This window comes from Rana temporaria, chromosome 3 (assembly GCF_905171775.1).
Source record: "Rana temporaria chromosome 3, aRanTem1.1, whole genome shotgun sequence".
Classification (NCBI taxonomy): domain Eukaryota; kingdom Metazoa; phylum Chordata; class Amphibia; order Anura; family Ranidae; genus Rana; species Rana temporaria.
The window spans coordinates 341,204,892-341,229,058 of NC_053491.1; the positions used below are offsets into that span (position 1 = coordinate 341,204,892).

The following is a 24,167-nucleotide window of genomic DNA, read 5'->3' on the forward strand; positions in this document are numbered from 1 at the left end:
CAGCATGTCCCATTGGAGATGCATTTTCATTATAGTTACATAGTTAGTCAGGTTGAAAAAAGACAAGGCTCAAGTCCTGCGGGAACGCGTGGGAACGGCGTCCCTGCACTTTTTTCACAGCAGGAACTCAGTTCCCTTTGCAGGACTAGAGCAGCCGAGAGCAGCCGAGCCGCCCGAGCCAATCCTTTACTAAGCAGGGATGCCCAGCTCAAGTCACTGTCAGGGGCAGGCGAACCTTAGTAATGCTTTATGTTACTGGCCGCTTCCTGTATATGGATTCATCGGGAAGTGTGCGGGTATTCCATCACTTCCTCGATGCCGCAATGTCTTCTGGGAGCTTTTGTCATTGTTCTCAGGGGACATTGCGGAGGTCTGCCGCGAGTTATCGCGGGATTTAGAAAGAACTTGCTTAAAGTTCTTTCTAAATCCCGCGATAACTCGCGGCAGACCTCCGCAATGTCCCCTGAGAACAATGACAAAAGCTCCCAGAAGACATTGCGGCATCGAGGCATATGAGCGTATCATTTTTTTTTTTTTTGTGGGGGAGTGGATCTTGGGTGTGAGTTCCCACACTTTTTTCCCCAGGACTTGACCCCTGCACAAGTCCATTTAGTTCAATAAAATAAAATAAAAAACAACCATACGATCCCATATACACAATCCTTCACCCACAGGTGATCCAGATGTAGGTGAAAAACCCCAGCAAAACATGATCCAATTTTCTCCAGTTGGGGAAAAAATTTAATTCTGATCCCCCAACTGGAAATCAGATTTTCCTTGGGCCAACTTTACCTATAGATGTCAGTACCCAGTTATACAGTCCTGATCAAAAGTTTAAGAGCACTTGAAAAATGGCAAAAAATCATATTTTACATTGTTGGATCTTAACAAGGTTCCAAGTAGAGCTTCAACATGCAACAAGAAGAAATGAGAGTGAGACAAATTCAATTCAATTAATTGAAAATAACGAATAAACTGAAACAGGCTGTTTTTCAGCTGATCAAAAGTTTAGGACCACATGCCTTTAAAAGGCCAAATCTGTGCAAAGATGTGGATTAATTGTCACTTTCTGTCAGGTAGTCACACGTTGTGATGGCAAAGACAAAAAAACTCTCCCTTTTTGAACGTGGTCGGGTTGCTGAACTGCATAAGCAGGGTCTCTCACAGCGCGTCATCGCTGCTGAGGTGGGATGCAGTAAGACAGTCATTTAGAATTTCTTAAAGGGTCACTAAAGGAAAAAAAAATTTCAGCTGAAATGACTGTTTACAGGGTATAGAGACATAATAGTTAACTGATTCCTTTTAAAAATGATTAAAAAGAGATAAAAACCAATCATATAATGTGCCTTCAGTTTAGTTTAGTTTTTGCTGTTCTTTGCTGGTTCTCTGATGTACAGAGAGCCACTAGAGGGCAGTCAGCCAATAGAGAGCAGTGATACTTTGTCTAAAACTCCTCAGCACCAATCCAGTTTCGTTTTACACACAGTAATCACACCTCCTTGATTAGTGACCACCGTGAGAAATCTCCCAGTACTGTGGTGATCAGGAAACAGACAACCAGGAAGTGTCCAGAACAGAGAGGATTTACAGAAACATCAAAGCAAAAACGAACAATGAGGACATGAAACCAGGACTGCAGTAAGGTAAAGGAAGCTATTTAGCTAAAAAAAAAAAAATCCTTTAGTGACCCTTTAAATGATCCTGAGGGTTATGGAACAAAAAAGTCAAGTGGAAGACCCAAAAAATGTCACCAGCACTGAGCCGGAGGATCCAATTGGCTGTCCGTCAAGACACTGGACGATCCTCGACCCAAATTAAGGCCCGTACTGGTGCTGACTGCAGCCCCATAACCATCAGACGGCATCTGAGACTAAAGGGCTTCAAAACCAAAAAAAGTCTTGAAAAACCTTGTCTCCTTGAACGCCACAGAACTGCTCGTTTGGACTTTGCAAGAGAGCACCAAACATGTGACATTCAAAGGTGGAAGAAAGTTTTAGCCCCCATTCACATCTAGGCGTTTTTACGCCTGTAGCGTTACGCCGCTGCCGCCAGAGGGCTGGAAACACATTTCCCTCTATGGAGATGGTTCACATCTCCACGCTGACCGCTGGACGCCTGCCGCCTGCCGCCTGTAAAAAGGTCCCGGACCTTTTTTTCAGGCGTCTTTCGGCGTTGGGCTAGGAGATGGGAAGCATCTCCATAGAGGGGGTCAATCTGGGGCACATCTAGGCGGACAATACCGGCGTTTTGTCGCCGCAAATCGCGGTACAAAACGCCGCTATTTGTACCACGATTTCGTCCGCCTAGATGTGAATGGAGCCTTATTCTCTGATGAGAAAAAATTTAACCTTGATGGTCCTGAAGGTTTCCAAAATTACTGGCATGACAAGCAGATCCCACCTACGGGCCACAGTGGAGGGGGCGCCATAATGGTCTGGGGTGCTTTTTCCTTCAGTGGAACAATGGAGCTTCAGGAAGTGCAGGGGCGTCAAACGGCCGCTGGCTATGTCCAGATGTTGCAGAGAGCATTCCTCATGACTGAGGGCCCTTGTCTGTGTGGGTTTTTCAACAGGACAACGCTACAGTACACAATGCCCGCAGGACAAGGGACTTCTTCCAGGAGAATAACATCACTCTTTTGGCCCATCCTGAGTGTTCCCTTGATCGAAATTCAATTGAGAACCTTTGGGGATGGATGGCAAGGGAAGCAGGGCCGGCCTTAGGCCTTTAGGCGCCCTGTGCGAGAAAGCTTTACAGCACCCCCTGGTGACCACGCCCCCTCCGTAACCACACCCCTCCGTAACCATGCCCTTTCAGTGTCCACACCCATTTCTCCAATACCGGCTCCATTTAAAGCCTTCCATTCTGTTAAGTTCCCAAAAAACAGATTACAAGCTATGATAAAAATACAACTTTTATTCATTCAATAACTCCACCTATACTGCAAATCACACGCTATAACGCCACCTATACTGCAAATCACACGCTATAACGCCACCTATACTGCAAATCACACGCTATAATAACGCCACCTATGCTGCAAATCACACGCTATAACGCCACCTATACTGCAAATCACACGCTATAATAACGCCACATAAAGTAAATCACATGGTATAATAACGCCACCTATACTGCAAATCACACGCTATAATAACGCCACATAAAGTAAATCACATGGTATAATACCACTACCTGTAAATTTACAATCAAATATCAAACATAATTACAATAAAGTATTTTTTTACTTTTGTATTTACTGTTCCTTTAAGAAACACCCTATTTAAATAATAAAATACAAAACAGACATTAAGCAGTACACTGCACTTATAAAAAAATTATTTACTTACAGAAAAACGTTTTTGGCACCCGGGGCGGATCCTATATCTGCCCCCCCCCCTCACTGTAAAATGTAAAAACCCCACTGTGCCCCCTGCATCCTTCAATATCTCTGTCACTACTGTGTACCCCCTCTCCACAACTGCACCACTGGACCCCTTTATATTACACAGCACCCTGCATCACTTTACTCTACACAGCCCCCCACAGCTCTAGACACCTATATGTTACACAGACACCCCCTAACAGTTCTGGACCCCCTGCATGTTATGCAGACCCCCCCTACAGTGCAGACCCATCCCCCTACAGTCTCCCCCTACAGTGCAGACCCCCCTTACAATACAGACCCACCCCTACAGTGCAGACACCCCTCCCCTACAATACAGACCCCTCCTTACAATACAGAACCCCCTCTACAATACAAATTCACCCCTACAGAGCAGACCCCCCTACAATACAGAACCCCCCCTACAATACAGATCCACCCCTACAGTGCAGACCCCCTACAATACAGAACCCCCCCACAATACAGAACCCCCCACAATACAACCCCCCCAACAATACAGAACCCACCCACAATACAGAACCCCCTCTACAATACAAATTCACCCCTACAGAGAAGACCCCCCTACAATACAGAACCCCCCTACAATACAGATCCACCCCTACAGTGCAGACCCCCCTACAATACAGAACCCCCCCACAATACATAACCCCCTCCCCCCTACAATACAGAACCCCCCCCCACAATACAGAACCCCCCACAATACAGACCCCCCTACAATACAGAACCCCCTCCCCCTACAATACAGACCCCCCTCCCCACAATACAGAACCCCCCACAATACAGAACCCCCCCTACAATACAAATTCACCCCTACAGAGCAGACCCCCCTACAATACAGAACCCCCCTACAATACAGATCCACCCCTACAGTGCAGACCCCCCTACAATACAGAACCCCCCCCACAATACAGAACCCCCTCCCCCCTTCAATACAGAACCCCCCACAATACAACCCCCACAATACAGAACCCCCCACAATATAGAACCCCCCACAATGCAGAACCCCCTCCCCCTACAATACAGAACCCCCCCTACAATACAGATCCACCCCTACAGTGCAGACCCCCCTACAATACAGAACCCCCTCCCCCTAAAATACAGACTCCCTCCACAATACAGAACCCCCTCCCCCTTACAATACAGAACCCCCTCCCCCCTACAATACAGACCCCCCTACAATACAGAACCCCCCCACAATACAGAACCCCCTCCCCCTACAATACAGAACCCCCTCCACCTACAATACAGAACACACCCACAATACAGAACCCCCTCCCCCCTACAATTCAGAACCCCCCCCACAATTCAGAACCCCCCACAATACAGAACCCCCCTACAATACAGAACCCCCCTCCTATAATACAGAACCCCCCTACAATACAGATCCACCCCTACAGTGCAGAACCCCCCCTACAGTGCAGACCCCCCCTACAATACAGAACCCCCCACAATACAGAATCCCCTCCCCCCTACAGTACAGAACCCCCCCACAATACAGAACCCCCCCCCACAATACAGACCCCCCACAACACAGAACCCCCTCCCCCTACAATACAGAACCCCCCCAAAATACAGAACCCCCTCCCCCACAATACAGAAATACAGACCCCCCCACAATACATAACCCCCCTCTTTTAATACAGAACCCCCCTACAATACAGATCCACCCCTACAGTGCAGATCCCCCTACAATACAGAACCCCCCCCACAATACAGAATCCCCTCCCCCTTACAGTACAGAACCCCCCACAATACAGAACCCCCCCACAATACATACCCCCTCCCCCTTACAATACAGAACCCCCCACAATACAGACCCCCCCACAATTCAGAACCCCCCACAATACAGACCCCCCACAATACAGGACCCCCCCCACAATACAGAACCCCCCCACAATACAGAATCCCCTCCCCCTACAGTACAGAACCCCCCACAATACAGAACCCCCCACAATACATACCCCCTCCCCCTACAATACAGAACCCCCCCACAATACAGAACCCCCCTACAATTCAGAACCCCCCCACAATACAGGACCCCCCTCCCCCCTACAACAGAGACACCCCCATTCAGACCTGGCACCTGGCAAGCTGGTCATCTGAGCCACGTGCTGCACACACAGCACAGGACGGAAAATGGGGGAGGCGGCTGCACTGCTCGGCTGTGTGACTGTGAGACAGTCACAGGCAGCCGAGACTCAGACCCGCGGCGCTGCACAGGGAAAGGGGGATCATTGCGGCCGATCCCTGGTGTGCTGACGGCTCGCTCGGGTGCGGCTTGCACACCCCCCCTGAAAAACCAGGCTTCACCCTTGCCGCTGCCTCCCTGTCACCACGCACAGCATGCCACCCAGTGCCCGCTAACGGCGCTAAGTCCTATTTAGTCACGGAGGGGGGGGCCGCCGAATCTGTGCCAGTCAGAATCTGTGCAGGTCGCCAGGCGCCCATGTTGGTATGGCGCCCTGTGCGACCGCACTCCCCGCACACCCCAAAGGCTGGCCCTGAAGGGAAGTTTACAAAAATGGACAACAGTTCCAGACAGTAGATGGCCTTTGTGCGGCTGTCTTCACCACTTGGAGAAATGTTCCCACTCACCTCATGGAAACGCTTGCATCAAGCACGCCAAAACAAACTTTTGAAGTGATCAACAATAACAGCGGAGCTACTCATTACTGAGTTCATGTTTGGAAGTTGGATTTCTGTTTTGGGGGGGTTTAGTTTTTTTTTTGGAGGTGTGGTCCTAAACTTTTGATCAGCTGAAAAACAGCCTGTTTCAGTTTATTTGTTGTTTTCATTAAATTTAATGCTCAAAAAATGTTTTGTCTCACTCTCATTTCTTCTTGTTGCATGTTGAAGCTCTACTTGGAACCTTGTTAAGATCCAACAATGTAAAATATGATTTTTTTGCCATTTTTCAAGTGCTCTTAAACTTTTGATCAGGACTGTATAACTGGGTACTGACATCTATAGGTGAAGTTGACCCAAGAAAAAATCTGATTTCCAGTTGGAGGATCAGAATTTTATTTTTTCCCCAACTGGAGAAAATTGGATCATGCTTTGTTGGGGTTTTTCACCTACCTCTGGATCAACTGTGGGTGAAGGATTGTGTATATGGGATCGTATGGTTGTTTTTTATTTTATTTTATTGAACTAGATGGACTTGTGTCTTTTTTCAACCTGACTAACTATGTAACTATAATGAAAATGCATCTCCAATGGGACATGCTGCTCTCAGAAAAAGGAAACCCAAAAAATGTGAAATGTAGCCTTGTCGCCACAAATTGTCCTCCACAATGTAACATTGAGGTAAATGGAAAACTGCTGACCTGCATTTGATGCATGTTTCAAACACATGTCAAAATCAGGTACGCAACACATGTATACAAGCAATTAACTAGTTGAGGAAACTGATGTGCTACACAAAAAACATCATCAAAGTGTACTGGGCATGTGTAGCACATGCAGTCCTTCTGCCCCTCTGCTGCACTTCCACCACCACTTTCCGGCAGTTCTTGGACCTTGAGAGATACAAAGTCACAATGTGGCTTTTGTGTCTACTCTGTTTTATTCATCTGCAGCTCAAATGGATGTCTATTTAACCCCTTGTTAACCCTTAGTTTACCATAACCATCCCTAATTAACTCCTTCTTCCCCTTCATTCTTCAACTATCATATTCCTGCTGTTTTATATATTATTAACGATTAATATTTATTTTTGTTAACTTTTTTTCCAGTGTCACATTAAAAAAATCAGGATTGATCAGGACTGTATTATGTACATTTAGGAAAGAATCCAGGCCTTTTTTAAAGCAATCCACTGAGCTGGCCAGAACTACCTCTGGAGGGAGTCTATTCCACATTTTCACAGCTCTTAAAGCGGTGGTTCCCCTAAAAATAAACTTTTAACATTGCTTTTCCCACATTAATTACGATTAGAATCGGCTGGTTTTATTTAAAAAAAAAAAACGTCCGTACATACCGCTTGCTATATTCGTTCCCACCGCCACTTCCGGGTACGATGCTGGCGGTGGGCGTTCCTAATTGATGGACAGGCATCCGACCGACGCATACATCGCGTCACGAGATGCCGAAAGAAGCCGAACGTCGGTGCGGCTCTATACGGCACCGACGTTCGGCTTTTTTCGGCATCTCGTGACGCGATGTATGTGTCGGTCGGATGCCTGTCCATCAATTAGGAACGCCCACCGCCAGCATCGTACCCGGAAGTGGCGGTGGGAACGAATATAGCAAACGGTATGTACGGACGTTTTTTTTTAAATAAAACCAGCCGATTCTAATCGTAATTAATTTGGGAAAAGCAATGTTAAAAGTTTATTTTTAGGGGAACCACCGCTTTAAGCTGCATTCACACCCGGGCATTTTCAGGTAAAAAAAACGCTCATCTCAAAAGTTCCACAAGCAAAATCCTATTCATTTCAATGGCACCTGTTCACATCTGAGCGTTCTCTAGCCTGAAGAAAAATGCCCGAAGCTCAAAAAAGTACATGAGCTTCTATTTTGGCAGATTACAGGCATTTAACTGCTTTTACATTGGTGACCTTTTAACCTTGAAAACGACTGTACAAAAACGCTGCAAAAACGCCTGAAAAAACGCCCTAAAAAAACACCCTAAAAAAACACCTGAAAACGATACGCTCAGGTGTGAATGCAGCCTTACTGTGAAGAAACCTTTCTGTATTTGGAGAAAAAATCTCTTTTCCTCTAGATGTAAAGTGTGCCCCCTTGTCGACCTTAAATGAAATAACTCAACACCAAGGTCACTATATGGACCCCTTATGTATTTGTATATGTTGATCATATCCCCCTTTAATCTCCTTTTCTCAAGAGTGAATGAATTCAGTTCCTCTAATCTCCCCTAATAGCTGTGCTCCTCCATGCCTCCTATCAGTTTGGTTGCCCTTTTCTGCACTTTTTCCAGTTCCCAGATATCCCTTTTAAGAACTGGTGCCCGAAACTGAACTGCATATTCCAGATGAGGTCTATAGTATGTGAAATATAGAATTGTGTGTTATAATATAAAAGGCAGCTTTTGACTGCAATGCCTGTGTACATAACCCCAAATTGGAATGCTATGACATTATACTCTCTTGTATAGGATCTAGACTAATCTTTGTATCTTTCTTTTTAGGAAGTAACCAACTGATGCTTCAAATTTGACTCTGGGTATATTATGGCACGATATTATATATTTTCCTTTTTCCAGATAGAACAAACATTCTGACCAATGTACCAATTCTATATTCATTCTCTATCGCACGCACATGCACGCACAGTATATGTGCTCCTGTTGTAGATTATACTGTATGTTGTCTGTTGCTCACTGACCAATTACTGTTGGAACACAAAAATTTGCATTAACACCATGATGAAGTATTTATACCACAGTGGGGCCTAAAGACATACAATGTTTTGTCGTCAAGTGTTTGAATGTTGGATTTCATGAGGATTCATCCCCTATTTCTCGATTAATGTATTTAAAAAGTGCATTTGCCATCATTATTTGCTGACATTTTGTCCACTTTTTTTTAGGTGGTGCACCTTCTCAATCATGTAACTTCTGTGATTGTCTCTCACAATAGTCATATAATAGGTAGCCCCTCCTACTGGCTCCTGATTAAAAGATGTGACCGAAAGCTGTCAGTGACAACTTGGCCAGTGTGGTTAGAGCATGCTCTTGTACACAACCTCAGGCTGCCATGGATCCATATGTGTGATATGTGGTCTTTTTTTTCCATGTTAAATAGGAACTGAACTCTGGAAGATGTGCAAGCAGAGGAGTATTCATTTGTTTTTTTGTGTGGTCTCCCTGCATCTGATCCTTTCCCATTACTCACAAGGCCATCTTTAATATTAATTGGACCCTGGGCAAACATTTTCTTGCCCCCCCCTCCATTCAATTTCACTCTCATATTACACAGGACTCCTCCCCCATACTACCCCTATCTTTACATAGGACCCCTCTCCCATACTACCCCAACATTAAACAAGACCTCCTCCCCCATACTACCCCCATTATTACATAGGACCCCCTCCACCATTACTACCCCTATCATTACCCAGGACCCCCTCCCCTATACTATCCCCATCATTAAATAGGACCCCCACCTTCATACTACCGCTTGCATTACACAGGAACCCCCTCCCCTCCTTCCACAGACCTCTGCATCCCCCCCCCCACCCAACTAGTGTCCACAGGATGTCAGGCAAACACCAGGCACACCTCCGCCGAACCTTTAGGCAAAGAAGTTCCTCAGTGGGCCAATGGTCTGCAGCTTTTTGGACATGGTGAGGAAGAGGGGTCAGTGGGAATGTGCCTGGGACTGATAGGTGCTTTCCTCACACAAGGTTTACCAAGCTGGCCAATCACTGTACAGGCTGCAGACATAACACCCAACTAATCACCAGAGCCCCTAACATTCAATTCTGCCCTCATCACCTGAGTGATGGCCAAATCAACTTATCAATCATTTGTGGGCAGTGGCGCAGCGTGGACTTAAGGGGTGGCTCAGCTGCTTTGGGCCCCTCGCTATTGGCTTTTGCGCCACGTTAAAGACAGCTTTGATTACGTACTTTACATGGCTCATTTTGCACTGTCTCTATGTGGAGGTGCTCCTTTGGGTACAAGCAGAGCTTTGCTTCCTCATGTCAGAACCTCCAGCAAGCAGAACAATGAGCAGCACAGCAGTAACATCACCAGATCTCACTCCAAATCTTCTGATACCAGCAGTCAGAGGCAGCAGTGCCTTAGATCTCACACGGCAGATATACAGCCATAAAGCTGTGGGCATAGCAGGACATAGGCACCCTCACCAGGATGTGTGCTGCTACTTTTAAGAAAGAATTGAGTATAAAAAGTAAATTTTTCATGGGCACACTTTTTAGTTGTTCGTATAACAAGACAAATCTTCACTTTTGGGTACAGGTCCATTTTAAATGCTAGTCTCAGAAACATTGTCCGTATATGGGAAAGAATTAACCCTATTCACAAGGACATATTCCAGAAATTCTGAAAGTATCCCTGTGCGATGGATGCATCAGGTAGTTGGAAATGCTATTATCTCCCTCTTGCAGAACAGAGACAGCTAAATAGCTGAAAGAGTTGCTTGGAAACAAAAGTATTTTTTGCAGATATTACGTTGTATACACCTATTTATGTATAATCCAGCATTTGTTTTAGACATGTGTACTGCTCTTGTCCTAAATTCATATTCATCACAAGTTCAGTTTACATTTGCCAAACATACACATTCCCGTAGCGTGCATGCGCCTATCAGTAAAACTGCCTCCTGGGATGTGTGAAGTGGACATCCTAGGAGGCAGTGATGGGGGTCTTACTTTATTCCCACCTAGACAAGATAGTGGGAAGTGCTGAACTGCAGCACTAAGGGTTAAAATCTTTACAAAATATAAGGAAAGATTAGGCATTTCTGGAAGGAGGCAAAGAAAAAATAAAGCTATTTAATGGGTGATGGTCTGCTTTAATTCATATTTTACACGATTTGTATTTTTCTTTATTCACTATTTAGATTTATATGTACTCTTGTATCCAGGCAAATAATCTCCAAATCATCATCATCACCAGTCACTAATGTGCAAGATACTAGTTACAACTAGTGAGAACTTTGCTGCCTTTTTCATGCAATCAAAACAGGGAATCTGAGATACAGTTACTGCCAATGTTACTTCTTGACACACTAAGTTGATTTGCTTAAAGCGGAGTTCCACCCAAAAGTGGAACTTCCGCTTTAAGCACTGCTCATCCCCTTAGGTGCCACATTTGGCATGTAATTTTTTTTGGGTGGGGGGAGTGGGGGCTTCGGTAGGAGTGGGACTTCCTGTCCCACTTCCTCCTTCCGCCTAGGGACTGCCTCTGCAACTTCTCTTCTTGCCTTAGGCTGCCCCTCCCTTCAGACGATCTCCATGAACACGTGACTGGTCCCAGAAGATCGCCTGTCCTTTCATAGAGCGCAGTGCGACTCGCGCATGCGCAGTGAGTGCCCGGCCGTGAAGCCGAAAGGCCGGGTGCCCACATTATGAATGGAGGTGCCGGCCGGAGAGGGGGGGGGGGAGGAGCGGAGCTCCGGGTGGCCGCGTCACTGGACCGTGGAGCAGGCAAGTGTCTGTTTATTAAAAGTCAGCAGCTATACTTTTTGTAGCTGCTGACTTTTAATAAACACTAAAAGGCTGGAACTCCCCTTTAATTATATTTCAAATTAATAAAAATGCAAGGAATATTGTAAAATGTTTCTAACGAATCAGATCAGTCCCATACCTCTATTATTTGGTTCCACAATACCACCAAGGGGAATGGATATCCATAGTTAAGAACCCATACCATAAAGGTTAATTTTGCAGAAAAAAATGCTTGTCATTTGTAGGTATAAATTTACTCACTAAAATGAAAATGGATAATGCAGACTAGTATCCAAGATTATGCTGAGAAAAGGTACATCTTTAGTGGAGAATCAATGCAGAAGAATTGCTAGTCCAGGGTCTTCTAATGCTCCTAACCTATGCTTCATGCATGGCTTTGGCTTAGTGACTAACACGTCTGCCTTGCAGTACTAGGATATCCCAACCCGGACACTACCTGCTTGAAGTTTACATATTCTTCCTGTGATTCCTTGGGTTTCATCTTGGTACTCCCACACTGCAAACACATGCTGGCAGGTTAATTGTCTCTTGTCTAAATTGGCCTAAGGCCTCGTACACACCATCAGACATGTCCGATGAAAACGGTCCGCGGACCGTTTTCATCGGACATGTCCGATCTGAGATTTCGGTCTGATGGCTGTACACACCATCAAACCGAAATCCCTGCGGACAGACAGCGTGGTGACGTGGCGGTGACGTTGACGCCGCCACGTCACCAAACCAGGAAGTAAAATACTTCCACGCATGCGGGAGATATCTGTCCGCTGGTTAGGTGTACTAATGTCCGCCGGACAGCTTTCCAGCGGACATGTTTCTTAGCATGCTAAGAAACATTTGTCCGCTGGATATCTGTCCGCTAGCCTGTACACACGATCGGATCTGTCCCCTGAAACTGATCCGCGGACCAGTTTGAGCGGACATGTCCGGTCCTGTGTACGAGGCCTAATATGTGTATGTATGTATGCATATGAGGTAGGGACAGTAGATTATAAGCAACTAATGAAAATGCACAATATTAATAAAATGCTGCATAAATTGTCACCACTATAAAAATAGCTGTAATAAATCAATCTAAAAGGCTTGTGCAGATGCGACCAGTAGACAAAGGACTTGTGGCATTGGGATGTGAACAATCCCCAGATCCCTCCTTGTTTAAAGGTGCACTTATTGTTTAATGCATGCATTTTTTTACCTTAAAAGTATAAAGTATGTTGGTTAAGTCTTTGTCATGTGTTTTATATCTACAGTATATATTTATGCTTCAGCTATGTGATTTCTGCTTTTTTTCTGTTTTTATTTTTTATTTCGATTTTTATAAAACATGCTGTAGGGTATTAATGTAATGTTATAATAATGTATATATAATTAACCTACTGTATTAATAAAATCACATATTAAAAAGCATTTATTACAGTCATTAAATTGTTTGTCTATGTTAACATGTTGTGCTTATACGGTATATATAGTGTAGAACACTTTTATTGGAAACGAAAAAAAAATATTTTTTTCTTTATTATGTTTTTTTTAATGTCCCTACTTACCTAGGACTACCACAGTATTTTTTTTTTTTTTTTTTGAAAGGTGTTTATTTATAATTTTTGCAGTTATATATAGCAAAGTATAATAAGAAGGATACATGAGAAGAAAAAAAAGGGGCGGGACAACAGGGGACCAAGTACACATTGCCTAAAAAAAATATATTTGGGGGGCCTTAGTGACCCAATAAAAGCAATGACATGACTTAGGCCCCGTACAAACGACCGAGTTTCTCGGCAGAATTCAGCCAGAAACTCGGTCGGAGCCGTATTCTGCCGAGAAACCCGGCCGTGTGTACACTTTCGGCCGAGGAAGCCGACGATGTTCTCTATTTCCTCGTTGTTCAATGGGAAATTTCGGCTCGCGGAGATCCTCACAAGGAACTCGACGGGCAAAACGATGTGTTTTGCCCGTTGAGTTCCTCGGACGTGTGTACGGGGCCTTAGTAGGCGCATACACCATCCCAGAGCCCTGGGACAATATATCCCTTTCCCCCCAACTGCCACAGTATTTAATTGCCATACCAAAGGAGCTTATTGGCAACATCCCTACCACAGTCCCACATCACATGGTTACACTTTTTACTGCCAGTTTGGTCAGAAGCCTCCTAAAGTGAACTTGTCACTAAGAAGAAGGAAGCCATTTACAGTGGTATTCATCCCACATAAGCAAAGGGCCTCACATATTAATCAGTGTACTAAATGCTACAGAAAACTGTCAGGCCTCGTACACACAGACATACTGTCCGATGAAAACGGTCCGCCGGACCGTTTTCATCGGACATGTCCGCTGACGGATTTCTGTCTGATGGTTGTACACACCATCAAACAGAAATCTGCGCGGATACGATACGCGGTGACGTGGCCGCACCGTCACGGCGACGATCACGCGGCGACGTGTGCGGCCCTGGAAGGTCAATGCTTCCACGCTTGCGTCGAATCACTTCGACGCATGCGAGGGCTTTCGGCCGAGCGGACATGTCCAGTGAGTCTGTACAGACGACCGAACATGTCCGACGGACAGGTTTCCAGCGGACATGTTTCTTAGCATGCTAAGAAATTTTTGTCCGCTGGAAAACGGTCGGCTGGACAAATGTCCACTGGAAAACGGTCCGATAGGCCGTACACACGACCGAACATGTCCGCGGACCAGTTTTAGCGGACATGTTCGGTCGTGTGTATGGGGCCTCAGAGGTTGTGGGCATGCTACAGAAGATGGTCAAAAGTTGTGGGCATTGAACAAAAAATAGTTGGGAGACTGTAGGCATACTACAAGATATAGTCAGACTACATGTGTACTACACAAGATGGTTAGAGACTGCCAGGTGCATCTAAAATGGGACTAATAGTGCTAATATATATATATATATATATATATATATATAGATATACAGTCATCGACAAAAATATTGGCACCTCTGCATTTCAGATAATGCACCACTTCGCCCAGAAAATTGTTGCAGTTACAAATGTTTAGGCATTCTCATGTTTATTTATTTTGTTTGTATTTGTATGACACAAAAGTAAAGTGGAGAAACAAAAAGCCAAATCTGATAGGTGATGGAGGTATTAGTGGTGCTGCCTAATAATAAATATGTGATATCCAATAAAAATGTACAAACTAAAAATAAATAGAAAAGGGAAATATAGTGACTGTGTGCTATCTCTTTATATCCTACAATGTGTGTACCTTAAACCATTATAGCCTCGTACACACGATCGGATTATCCAATGGGAATTGTGTAATGGCAGGCTATTGTTGGAAAATCCGACCGTTTGTATGCTCTATCTGACAATTGTTGTCGGATTTTCTGTGGACAAATGTGGGATAGCATGCTTTAAAATTGTCTGCCAACAAATGTGTGATCTCTTCCTGCCAAGCCCCTGAAAACTGTAGAAGCCTTCCCCCCACTCAATCGAGTGGGGACGCCCCTTCATAAGGAGGCCTTGGGACTATGTTATGCAGGCTTCTTCCTCCAAGGCTTCTTCTGGCCTTGTGCTTGGCCTTGAGGCTTACCTCTTGAACCTGATGGCGGAGGTTATCGTGACTGCATGGAGGCTGTTGCACCTGGTACCTGGGAAGAAGAATGTTTAAATGAAGGACGCATACTCCTTCTTTTAACTTGTAAAAGGGCACTCTTACCATCTGAATTTTTTTGGGATATATTTATCCAAATCTCACCTGAACAACCGTTCCCCATGAAAGGAAAAACCTGGCAAGAGTTTTTTGAATGGCAATTCAGCTGACCAATGCTTCAACCAGAGAATTTTACGCATATGCACTGATAAGAGAGCAAGGCCTGACACCTGATGAATAGAATCTTTAAGAGTGTCAACCGCAAAACATAAGGCCCTAGGTAGCTCAGCTAACTCAAGGGCCACTTCCCCTTGAGCAGGGACACCTTTAATAACCTGCTTAAGTTGGTCTTTTAGGGATTGGCAAATGCCTATTGCTGCTACTGCAGGCTGCGCTGCTGCACCAGCCACAGAAAATGAGGCTTTAAGCAAAGATTCCAGCTTCTTGTAGGCTGGATCCTTAAAAAACGGGACATTGTCCACGGGACAAGTTAGACCCCTATTCACAGAAGAGATAGCAGCGTCTACATACTGGCAAACTCCACTTCTTAGTGAATTTTTCCTCCATAGGATAAAGAAGAGAAAATCTTCTAGGAGGAAGAAAATACCTATCTGGGTGATCCCAATCCGCATATATCAGCCGACCAGAGCATCACAGGTTGCCCCTGGAGTCCTCTTCCACTCCTCCATGATGACATCATGGAGCTGATGGTTGTTAGAGATCTTGCGCTCCTTCACCTTCTGTTTAAAGATGCCCGACAGATGCTCAATAGGGTTTAGGTCTGGAGACATGCTTGGCCAGTCCATCACCTTTACCGTCAGCTTCTTTAGCAAGGCAGTGGTCATCTTGGAGGTGTGATTGGGGTTGTTATCATGTTGGAATACTGCCCTGCGGCCCAGTCTCCAAAGGGAAGGGATCATGCTCTGCTTCAGTATGTCACAGTACATGTTGGTATTCATGGTTCCCTCAATAAACTGTAGCTCCCCATTGCCGGCAGCACTCATGCAGCCCCAGACAATGACACTCCCACCACCATGCTTGACTGTAGGCAAGACACACTTGTCTTTGTACTCCTCACCTGGTTGCCGCCACACACACACTTAACACCATCTGAACCAAGTAAGTTTATACTTGCTCTCATCAGACCACAGGACATGGTTCCAGTAATCCATGTCCTTAGTCTGCTTGACTTCAGAAAACTGTTTGCAGGTTTTTTTGTTCATTATCGTTCGAAAAGTCTTCATTCTGGGTCGACAGTCACAAAGACCAATTTGATGTAGTGTGTGGAGTATGGTCTGAGCACTGAAAGGCTGACCTGCCGCTCCTTCAACCTCTGCATCAATGCTGGCAGCACTCATACGTCCATTTCCCAAAGACAATCTTTGGATATGATGCAGAGCACATACACTCAATTTCTTTGATCAACCATGGCAAGGCCTGTTCTGAGTGGAACCTATCCTGTAAGGCCGTGTACACACGGGCAAACATGTACGATGAAACCGGTCCGCCGGACCGTTTTCACCGTACATGTCTGCCCGGGGATTTCTGTACGATGGCTGTACTAACCATCGTACAGAAATCCGCGCGTAAACGATACGCGGGGCGTGTCCGCGGCGATGACGCGGCGACGTGGGCGGGCCTGCCAGTTAAATGCTTCCACGCATGCGTCAAAGTCATTCGACGCATGCGAGGGATGGCGGGCGCTCGAACATGTACGGTAGGTCTGTACAGACGACCGAACATGTCCGAGCGGACAGGATTCCAGCGGACTGTTTTAAAACAAGTCCAGGAATATTTGTCCGCTGGGAAAAGGCCCGGCGGGCAAATGTTTGCTGGAATTCTGTCCGCTCGGTCCTACACACGACCGAACATGTCTGCTGAAACTGGCCCGCGGACCAGTTTCAGCAGACATGTTTGGTCGTGTGTACGGGGCCTTAAACCGCTGTATGGTCTTGGCCACTGTGCTGTAGCTCAGTTTCAGGGTCTTGGCAATCTTCTTATAGCCTAGGCCATCTTTATGTAGAGCAACAATACTTTTTTTCAGATTCTCAGAGAGTTCTTTGCCATGAGGTGCCATGTTGAACTTCCAGTGACCAGTATGAGAGAGTGAAAGCGATAAAACCAAATTTAACTCACCTGCTCCCCATTCACACCTGAGACCTTGTAACATTAACAAGTCACATGACACCGGGAGGGAAAATGTTAAAATTACAAATACACACCCTCAATTAAGTACAGCTGAAAATTTAACTTTGAAAATAAAATATACACGCAAAGTAGCTTTCTACTCGGGACTGATATTCTTCATACTAGCATAGCGATAAATTGTCAGGTTGCCTAAATGATTGGAATCGTGTTGCTGCCATGAATGAGCATGCCATGTATTTCCAGCTCCATCCAATCAAAGAGAACATCTGGCAATGGATTGAGGGTTCACATATAAGAAATGGATCTGAGCACAGTTACAAAGAAATAGCATAGTCCACCTTTTGCAAAAGTGTAATAAATTCACTCACATTATAAAAATTGGTTGGCTAGTGAGCTCAAACAACTATGCTGAATTAATAAACAGACAGAAGACTGCAGTGAGAATCGCCTCACGATTCATGTAAGTTGGGGGACATTATGAGGGAGGGGGTTGTTGTGTGTTGCTGCTACAGCTCTGTAATTATCAGAGAATGTAAACTTTGCTGATTGCAGAGCTACTGGTCTGATCTGGGGGATAGGTAGGAGGGCACGATGGACTGCTGCAGAGAGAGGACCTTTTTTGCAGCAGCCTGTACTTTGGATTTTAGACTGGCGCTGGGGAGCAATTTAAATATAGGAAGATTGAGTACCGGTAATTTACATTTAGCCCCCATTCACACCTAGGCGTTTTGTCGCCTGTAGTGTGACGCCGCAGCAGCCCCGAGACGCCAGAGGGACGAAAACACATGCACCTCTATGGAGATGGTTCACATCTCCACGCCGAACGCCGTACGCCTGCCGCCTGAAAAAAAGTCCCGGGCCTTTTTTTCAGGCGGCTTTCGGCGTTCGGCATAGGAGATGTGAACCATCTCCATAGAGGGGGTGAAGGCTGCATTCACAATCGTGGCGTTTTGTCGCCGCAAATCGCGGTACAAAACGCTGCTATTTGTTGCCGCAATTCGCGGGACAAAACGTCGCGATTTTGTACGCAGAAGTGTGAATGCAGCCTTAGAGTGTACCTGCAGAGTATGGACAATGAAGCATTTGCATATTCCTAAGAACACTTTCACACTGAGTCACTTTTCAGGCGCTTTCACGCTAAAAACAGTGCCTAAAAAGCTCACGAAAATCTATTTCCATTAAAATCAATGAATGCTTTAACACTGGGGTTGTGTTCTGGCAGGGCTGTGAAAAACTCCCCTCTCCATTTAAATGAATGGAAAGCTCTTCAAAAGCGCCTGAAAAGCGTTCAGTGTTTTTACTGGCAGTTTAGAAGCGCCTCAGTGTGAAAGTGGCCTTACAACCACAGTTACTGAGTTGCAAAACAACGCCTTCTTGACCTCACTAGCTGCAGAAATTGTGGAGTAATTCATCCTCAAGCTTCACAGTAGAGATTTTGAAGTCAGGAGTCAATCAATTTCTAACAGTTTTAGTTTGATTTTAAATATTTAGGGAAGCCTATAGTGGTTGAAAAATGTAGGCTGCTGTTGTTGACCTCCATTTAAAATGCTAGCTGTCTGACTGTCATGTTGATCCAAAGGCTTTCTATAAATCCAACATTTCATATTCCTGATATGTGACTGCTTTACCATGTACTTGTATAAAAACGTATCCTGTTTTCTTTGTATTGCCTCCTTTATGTGAAATCCCTGGTGTTCCTGTCCGTCCCTCTGCTTTCCTATTAAAAGATAACCACACTAAGCAATAGAACACACCATGGTCAGTTCTCTAGCTATGCTGGGAACTCGGTGTGCTCTCCTCCAATGATTAGACTTATCCTGACTCACCCACTGCAATATCAGCCTCTGCATTTATCTTAGCGCCGATTTCCCTTAAAGGGTCACTAAAGGAAAAAAAATGTTTTGCTGAAATGACTGTTTACAGGGTATAGAGACATAGGGCTGGATTCACAAAGAGTTACGCCGGCGTATCAGTAGATACGCCGGCGTATCAGTAGATACGCCGACGTAACTCGGAATCTAAGCCCGTCGTAAGTTGAAGTGTATGCTCAAACTGAGATACACTTAAACCTAGCTAAGATGCGACGGCCTGCGGCGTCGTATCTTAGGGTGCAATTTTTCCGCTGGCCACTAGGTGGCGTTTCCGTTGATTTCGGCGTAGAATATGTAAATGACTAGATACGCCGATTCACGAACGTACGCTTGCCGGTTGCAGTAAAGATACGCCGTTTCCGTAAGAGGTACGCCGCGTAAAGATAAAGCTTCCCCCTAGATGGCGTAGCCAATGTTAAGTATGGCCGTCGTTCCCGCGTCGAAATTTGAAAATTTTACGTAGTTTGCGTAAGTCGTCCGTGAATGGGGCTGGACGTAATTTACGTTCACGCCGAAACCAATACGTCCTTGCGGCGTACTTTGGAGCAATGCACACTGGGATATGTACACGGACGGCGCATGCGCCGTTCGTAAAAACTTCAATCACGTCGGGTCACCAATCATTAACATAAAACACGCCCCCCTCATCCTCATTTGAATTAGGCGTGCTTACGCCGGCCCCATTTACGCTACGCCACCGTAAGTTAGGAGGCAAGTGCTTTGTGAATACAGCACTTGCCTCTCTAACTTACGGCGCCGTATCGTAAATACGATACGCCGCCGTAAAAATGCGAGGATCTACGTGAATCCAGCCCATAATAGTTAACCGATTTCTTTTAAAAATGATTAAAAATAGATAAAAACCAATCATATAATGTACCTACAGTTTAGTTTCGTGTTTGCTGTTGTTTCCTGGTTCTCTGATGTACAGAGCTAGAGAGCCAATAGAGGGCAGTGATGCTTTGTCTAAAACCCCTCAGCACCAATCCAGTTTCGTTTTACAAACAGTAATCACACCTCCTTGATTAGTGACCACAGTGAGAAATCTCCCAGTACTGTGGTGATCAGGAAACAGACAACCAGGAAGTGTCCAGAACAGAGAGGAATTACAGCAACATCAAAGCAACAACGAACAATGAGGACATGAAACCAGGACTGCAGTAAGGTAAAGGAAGCTATTTAGCAAAAAAAAATTAATTCTTTTAGTGACCCTTTAATGATATGTTTACTAAGTGAAGTTAAAATATAAAAAGTATTTTGTATATTTAAAAAATAATGAATAGTTGTTCTATGAAAAAATATTAGGTCAGTGTTGCCCATATTTATTTATAAGCTCTACGCCCTGGCAGTTTTGAAATGTGTTTTTAGTGTAGAGTACAAAGTACCGGTCATCTAAATGTACTGTAATTTTTCCCTCCTTCACCGAAGCTAAAGTATTTATGTACAGCATCTGGTTAACACAACATCGATTGCAAGTGACTAACCAGAAAGCCCTCTCACAAACGCTGTTCCATTATTTGGGCTGTCATCATGCATCAGTTTAGACTTGGTCTCAGGAGTCTTCATCTCATTTATCTCTTCTTTACATGACAGCTGCTCCCAGGTAAGACAGTTGTATCTAGCCTGCAGCGGAATTGATACACAGGCAATATAAAACTTGGCTTGATCGTCAACATGAGCTGCATAAACGACCTTGTTTGTTTTAGATCATTCATCTGCTCACCAGGCTGGCACTTACCAAGCTGCGCTGAGATGCCGGAACCAGCGAACACACTAGGCTGTCAACAGTCTAAGGGCATTTTGGAATGTGATGGTACGAAAAGGATTTAGCTAGCAGGATATCTTGGCAAAAATTACCAAAATAAATATTAGGGTTAAAATTAAAGTGGATGTAAAGCCACTCTCATCCTTTCTAAACTACTGCCATAGAGCTGCCATAAGATATAGATGCCACCTGAATGTATCCTTACCTGTCAAATGTCTCCCTTTTGTCTGTTATAAGAACTGAAAAACTGCAGATTCTGTGGGTGGATCTGTTGTCTGGAGCTCGGTGGGTGGAGTCGTGATGTCAGTAGACTCCCCGCCCTCCTCTACACTCCCCTTGTCAACATGAATTTTGTCCTGTGTATTCCTTACACTAAATTCTGCTATGATCACTAACATCCAGTCAAAATCCAGAAAAGTAACCACATGACTTCAGAAAAGGAGTGGGGATGGGAATTAAAAAATAATGCCTGTCAGGCTAGTTCATGAGATATGTAAATAACCTGTCATTCACAGCAAGGGGGAAGAACAGACACGTGTTCTCCTGTTTGTCTGTTTATCTCACTGAAAAAATAAAATATGGATTAACTCTTTGTGGCAAGACTGGGCACAGAAGGCGTTTTCATCCACTTTAAGGGATTACTGCACTTCCAGTGAACTTTAAAAAAACTCCTTTATTAATACAAATACTCTATGATTAAGTGCTTTTTAGCATGAAACTTGTGAAATTTGTCCCACTTGGATTTGTATTGATAAAGGAGTATTTTTGAAGTTCACAGGAAATGCAGTTATCCCCTAAATTAACTCACCTACACCAGTGACAAGCTGGATGTGAACCTAGTAGTAGTGTGGGCAAGGGTGGACCAACCTGGAGCACTTTTTAAAACACCAAAATAAAAATTACAGCCATGCTATTGTTTCCCATGAGTCCGCTCAGCTGGAAAATGTTTATGTTTGGTTGGAAGCAGCCGCCGGACCTTGCCGGAAAGAAGTCTCCCGTGCACATGCATGGGAGTGACGACATCGCGGCTTCAGCCACTCACAGAGCTAGAGCCGCGATACCCCGAAAGACACGCCGAGGCGAAATGTCAGCTGCCTTGGCGTGCGGTGCATACTAGCACATTATGTCTTTTCCCTTACAGGTGTAAAAGAAAAAAAAGGCAGTGGGTTTACTACCGCATTAAGCCCAGGTTCACACTGGGTACGATTTCACATGTGAAATCGCATCTCAAATCGGCGGCATTTGCCGGCAATTGTCGGCAATGACACCGTCCTAATTGGTGCGACGCCGCATCTGCGGCGCTGCACCGATTTCAAAAAGTAGTTCCTGTACTACTTTTTGCGATTTCGGGCCGCAATTTACATCTGTGCAGAAACCTGCACAGATGTCTCTTAAATCGCGGCCGAAATCGGGACTGCCGGCGGGAGTGAAATCGTGCGAGTTCAGCTGAACTCGCACGGCTTCACTCCCGCAGCCCAGTGTGAACCAGGGCTAAAGGAGAAGTTCTGCACTCCTGTAACCTGTTTTCAGTCAACAGCGGGCCAAAGTCTGCTTTTGGCTAATATCATTTATCCAGGTGCTGGGTCGATCCTAACTTTATAATCAGGATCCACCCAGATGCCTGGACCGGCAGCTAGCTCAGCCTCTCCACGAGCTGTTGGGAATCTGAGGCAGACACTCCCGCCCCCTCCACAGCCCAGTACTCCTGTGAATGCTGGAGGGGCAGAGCAGAGAGCAGGTGATGGACAGTCTCTGCTCTCAGGGAGACCTGATTGATCGATGGGGACAGATGCAACATCTGATTGACGCTGCATCCACCTAGGTGAATATATATTTGTTTTGGGGGGGGGGGGGGCTTCTATTTTAACCTCTTTATACTGGTGAGAGCCTCTGATTTAAATGGGACATGACAGGTAGGAGCTACTCCCCATCATGCGGCACTGTAATTGGCTACACAGTGCGGACGTCATCGGTAGCCTATCCTACCAGCTCTCTATTGTTGTTAGTAGCTGACCATGAGCTGTCAGTGAACACGACAGTGACGTATATATGCGGTCGCTAGACATTAAGGCTACATGCACTGCCACCGCATATACTGTATGCATATTGTCATAAAGGAGTTTAAGTGCTTTTTGCACAACTTTCCCCATGGTTTGTCTCTTAATAAATGCTGCCTGTTCAGAAAAGTGTTGGTGTGTCAAAAATCCATTGAACTCCTATCTTCCCTTTGTCAGCTGACAACTCAAAAATATCAAACATTGCTCTCAGCCCTGCCTCTGTTTTACCTTTCCGGACTACAGACTTATGTTATAAAGGTAAGGAGAGGGAGAGATGAAGTTCTCAGTGTAGCACTACCCCGGAAGGAGCTGCTGGTTTGATTTGCGTTTACGCTTTGGCTATCAACCCCGAAACTGTCTCAAACCGTCCCTTGGCACAACTGGTATCAGTAAGAAGTGTGGACCCCAATGGTTGTTGGGGAACACAATATTTTATCGCAACACGATAAAAATATATAAACAAATTGTTACCTGGTGTTGTACTGTCCCCCAGTATGACAGATAGACTGCACACAGATTTAACTTAATCAATGGAATTTTACTGGGTAAGCATAAAAGCAAAGGGACAAATGTAAGACAACAGTGGACTACTTACAGAGCCCTGTAAGGCCGCGTACACACGGTCGTTAAAAACCGATGAGAATGGTCCGACAGGCCATTTCTATCGGTTCACCGCTGAAGTGGCCTGATGGTCTGATGTGCGTACACACCATCGTTCTAAAAAACGATCGGGTCAGAACGCGGTGACGTCAAACACACAACGTGCTGAATAAAGCGAAGTTCAATGCTTCCAAGCATGCGTCGACTTGATTCTGAGCATGCGCGGGTTTTGAACCGATGCTTTCTGTACTAACCATCGGTTTGGACGGATCGGGCAGCGGGCCATCGGTTCAATTTTGAAGCATGTTTTAACATTTTGGACCGAAGGAAAACAGGCCGATGAGCTATACACACGGTCGGTTTGAACCGATGAAACTGTACCTCTGTCCATTCTCATCGGTTTTGTCCGACCGTGTGTACGCGGCCTCAGGCCTCGTACACACGGACGGACTGTCCGATGAAAACGGTCCGCCGGACCGTTTTCATCGGACATGTCCCCTTGGAGATTTCTGTCTGATGGTTGTACACACCAT

The 24,167-nt window shown here is 45.2% G+C and overlaps 1 long non-coding RNA gene across 2 annotated transcripts in view; it reads left to right on the plus strand.

The window, feature by feature from the left end:
• LOC120932604 overlaps positions 1–11,196 on the plus strand; it is an 88,354-nt gene extending 77,158 nt beyond the window's left edge. For both annotated transcript variants that reach the window (XR_005748019.1, XR_005748020.1), the window contains exon 5: positions 8,556–11,196. This is a non-coding gene — a long non-coding RNA (uncharacterized LOC120932604). The remainder of the gene's footprint in view (positions 1–8,555) is intronic.
• Positions 11,197–24,167: the final 12,971 nt, after the last annotated feature.